This window comes from Pinus tabuliformis, chromosome 2_2, assembly GCF_031772625.1.
Source record: "Pinus tabuliformis cultivar Carrire ecotype Pingquan chromosome 2_2, CPIR1, whole genome shotgun sequence".
NCBI lineage: Eukaryota > Viridiplantae > Streptophyta > Pinopsida > Pinales > Pinaceae > Pinus > Pinus tabuliformis.
Genome location: NC_142300.1, coordinates 802594514 through 802599174, shown reverse-complemented (window position 1 = coordinate 802599174; position 4661 = coordinate 802594514). Strand labels below are relative to the sequence as shown.

Sequence of the window (4661 nt, the reverse complement as noted above, 5' to 3'; positions counted from 1 at the left end):
TACAATCCAAGCTATTCCAAGCTATGTCTAACTAGCTGCTCATGGTAATGGTGGGAGTTTATATAGGAGAAGGAGTCTCCTAAAAGGGTGGAAGGATGAGCTTATCTTCAAGGGAAGTTGTTGCAAAGGGTCGAACAGACATGCCATAGGAAGGAGTCGATATTCACAAAGCTAACAACCAAGCCTGGAAATATTTGGAAGGCTGGTTGTTTGAACAAATTCGCCCAAACTGGATTAGCGCGGATTATTAGGCAACTGTCGCGCTGTCACCGCGTCTCAATAACTGGGACAGTCTGGTCAGCGCGGAAGTACATGGGAAAGACGCGCTGTCGACCAGCGCGGAAAAGTGATGTCCTTCCGCGCTGGCAGCGCACGGAATACACTACAGGGTGCCAGTCATCGCTGATATTTTAGGAACAGACGCGCTGATGAACAAAACTTTAGAAAAATGGGTTTTTGGGCCAGTTCAGACAGCAAGAACTTAGTGATTATGAATTCTTGGCACAACAGGGTGATTGACAGGAAGGCAGTGACAAATTACTGTGTAACAGGGTGGACTCCTAGGTGGCCTCTCTGCGGGGGGGGGTTGGGGGGCACTTTTTGTTTCAATTGTGTATGAGCTCGTGGTCCAATGGGGAGGAGGCTTGCTACTATAGTCATCAATGGTGGGGGCTATTTGGAAGAAGGATTTTGAGGTGGAACACTTCGACCTCCCTCCTTTGCATGGAGGTGAACGTAGGGGAAAATTATTCATCGTCCGATTGGTAAAGCTGTGGGAAATCGCCTAGGTTGCCTGTATGTAGGGTACGTGGGGTGCGGAGCTGCCCGATCCCTCCTCCTGTTCAGATATGTGTCCTTGTATTGTGTAGCGACCCTCTTGATTTACATTTGCTTCCTTCCTTTGCCTTCGCATCGTGGTTTCCACAGGCGGTCAAGTGATCGAGGTCCACCGTCAGCTGGCGCGGGTGGACTCCTAGGTGGCCTCGGTGCGTGGTGTGGAGGGTCAGGGGGAATTTCTAAGAGAGGTTGTGGGCTCGGTTGGTCTTGTTGTTTTATTTCCTTCCGTTTCCTTTGCATTGAGGCTGCCGCAGGCGATCATGCGATCGAGGTCCATCGTTGCTACTGTCCGAGTGGACTCCTAGGTGGCCTCTCTACGGGGAGGGTTGGGGGCACTTGTTGTTTCAATTGTGTATGCGCTCGTGGTCCAATGGGGAGGAGGCTTGCTACTATAGTCATCGATAGTGGGGGCTATTTGGAAGAAGGATTTCGAGGTGGAACGCTTCGACCTCCCTCCTTTGCGTGGAGGTGGCCGTAGGGGAAAATTATTCATCGTCCGGTCAGTAATTTGTAAAGCTGTGGGAAATCCTCTAGGTTGCCTGTACGTAGGGTGCGTGGGGTGCGGAGCTGCCTGATCCCTCCTCCGGTTCGGATATGTGTCCTTGTATTGTGTAGCGACCCTATTGATTTGCATTTTCTTCCATCCTTTGCCTTCGCATCATGGTTGCCACAGGCGATCAAGTGATCGAGGTCCACCATCAACTGGCGCGGGTGGACTCCTAGGTGGCCTCGGTGCATGGTGTGGAGGGTCGGGGGGCATTTCTAAGAGAGGTTGTGGGCTCGGTTGGTCTTGTTGTTTTGTTTCCTTCCGTTTCCTCTTTGCATTGAGGCTGCCGCAGGCGATCATGCGATTGAGTTCCATCGTTGCTGTTGCTCGGGTGGACTCCTAGGTGGCCCCTGTGCGGGGAGGGGAGGGGTGGGTTGGGGGGCATTTCTAAGGGAGGTTGCAGGCTCGGTTTGTCTTGTATGATTTCCTTCCCTTGCCTTTGTGTCGAGGCTGCCGCAGGTGATCATCTGATCGAGGTCCACTGTTGCTGCTGTCCGGGTGGAATCCTAGGTGGCATCGGTGCGGGGCGGGGAGTGGCCTTGGTGCGTTGTGGCTCGGCAGGTCTGCCCATTTGTTTGCCATGTTCTTGGCATGTTGCGTGTGCTTCCTTCTTGGGATGTAAGAGGTGCAAGGCATAAAAGTTTTACATGTTTTGACGTTTCTTTGACACTATGGTGTTCAGGTTGGCTCTCGGTAAGAGAGCACCCGGAATGCACTTTGAAGTGGGAGGGTGCTACCTAGTTGATCCTGCCAGTAGTCATATGCTTGTCTCAAAGATTAAGCCATGCATGTCTAAGTATGAACTAATTCAGACTGTGAAACTGCGGATGGCTCATTAAATCAGTTATAGTTTTTTTGATGGTACCATACTACACAGATAACCATAGTAATTATAGAGCTAATACGTGCATCAAGTCCCGACTCTTTGGAAGGGATGCATTTTTTAGATAAAAGGCCGGCGCGGGCTTGCCCGCTTCTCCGGTGAATCATGATAACTCGACGGATTGCACAGCCCTTGTGCTGGCGATGCTTCATTCAAATTTCTGCCCTATCAACTTTCGATGGTAGGATAGAGGCTTACCATGGTGGTGACAGGTGACGAAGAATTAGGGTTCGATTTCGGAGAGAGAGCCTAAGAAACGGATACCACATCCAAGGAAGGTAGCAAGCACGCAAATTACCCAATCCTGACATGGGTAGGTAGTGACAATAAATAACAATACTGGGCTCATCGAGTCTGGTAATTGGAATGAGTACAATCTAAATCCCTTAACGAGGATCCATTGGAGGGCAAGTCTGGTGCCAGCAGCCGCGGTAATTCCAGCTCCAATAGCGTATATTTAAGTTGTTGCAGTTAAAAAGCTCGTAGTTGGATCTTGGGTCGTAAGGGTCGGTCCGCCTACTCGGTGTGCACCTGCCCTTCCGTCCCTTTTGTCGGCGGCGTGCTCCTGGCCTTAATTGGCTGGGTCATGGTTCTGGCGCTGTTACTTTGAAAAAATTAGAGTGCTCAAAGCAAGCTTATGCTCTGAATACATTAGCATGGAATAACATGATAGGAGTTTGTTCCTATTGTTTTGGCCTTCGGGACCAGAGTAATGATTAATAGGGACTGTCGGGGGCATCCGTATTTCATTGTCAGAGGTAAAATTCTTGGATTTATGAAAGACGGACCACTGCGAAAGCATTTGCCAAGGATGTTTTCATTAATCAAGAACAAAAGTTGGGGGCTCGAAGACGATCAGATACCGTCCTAGTCTCAACCATAAACGATGCTGACCAGGGATCGACGGATGTTGCTCTAAGGACTGCATTCTTATTTGGTGGAGCGATTTTTCTGGTTAATTCCGATAACGAACGAGACCTCAGCCTACTAACTAGCCACGTTGAGGTTCCCCTTCGCGGCCAGCTTCTTAGAGGGACTATGGCCGTTTAGGCCATGGAAGTTTGAGGCAATAATAGGTCTATGATGCCCTTAGATGTTCTGGGCTGCACGTGCGCTACACTGATGCAGCCAACGAGTTTTTATTCCTGGTTCGAGAGGATCGGGAAATCTTCTCAAATTGCATCGTGATGGGGATAGACCATTGCAATTATTGGTCTTCAACGAGGAATTCCTAGTAAGCGCGTGTCATCAACTCGTGTTGACTACGTCCCTGCCCTTTGTACACACCGCCCGTCGCTCCTGCCGATTGAATGATCCGGTGAAGTGTTCGGATTGCGTCGACGATGGCGGTTTGCCGCCGTCGACGTCATGAGAAGTTCATTGAACCTTATCATTTAGAGGAAGGAGAAGTCGTAACAAGGTTACCGTAGGTGAACCTGTGGTAGGATCATTGATAGCAGGGGTTTTCTTTTTTAGTTCGGGTTGGTTGGGTGTCGATTGCAATGTGGGACTTTGTGGTGCGTCTCTAGGGGAGCGGGTTTGGTGTTTGGCGGGAGCATCGTTGGTTGCTTGTTTCGAGGTAACGCTTGTTTTTTCGTGTGTGCTTGTAAGCCATGCTTGTGCTTGTCCCACCCATCCTTTGTTTTTCTCCCTCGCAATGTGTTTCTGCAGGGGGTTCGGAAGCTTGTTTCTTGGGAGCCCTTCCGACGATCTATTCGGCCGGGCATGGTTGCTGCAGAGTTGAGGTTCTTTGTAAAAACGATGGATAAATTCAGACTCATTCATAGCGGTGGTGCTCAGTGTTTTGTTCATTGGAAGGCATGGGCCAACGGTGCGGGCTTCCATAGTTGGTTCTCTCGAGAAGGTGGTGGCGGTTGATGTGTTGCTTGGGTGAGCTTTTTCGCTGGTGGTTGGGTCGATGAAGTGGTTGCACGTGCCTGGTAGCTCAAACCTTCCGTGAGGCAAGATTGACGGGGTGCGGTCAAGTACGGGATGGATGAAGAGTGGTTCAACCCGTTGGGCTGGCCACCCTAGTCCCTCCCGACCGTTCCTCGACATGCCCTCGCGGAAGGGTTGGGTGTCCAGGTAATGAAAAACCCATCCCTCGGTCTGAGCTCCATCGAGATCGCAATTTTCCCCGCCGACGGGCATGAGGGTGGCAATCTTATCTCGTGCCTTTGCCGTCGAGGGAATTCCTCGTCCTCTCGTGAGCCACTCCCCTTCTGAGGGAAAAAGAAGTAGCGGGTTGTGTCTTTGTTCCTCCCTTTGGATTGTGGGTTTTTTGTGGGACTCGCGTCATTTCTTCATTTCGTGGTGTGCGCTTTGCGAACGTCCCTCTCTCTAGTGGCCTTACACCATCGATGTATTTGTGGCTCGCGACTTTCTCCAGTGTTG

The 4661-nt window shown here is 50.5% G+C and overlaps 1 pseudogene; it reads left to right on the top strand.

Moving 5' to 3' along the window:
• Positions 1-2118: 2118 nt before the first annotated feature.
• LOC149195294 (18S ribosomal RNA) lies at positions 2119-3720 on the top strand (annotated as a pseudogene).
• The last annotated feature ends 941 nt before the right edge of the window (positions 3721-4661 follow it).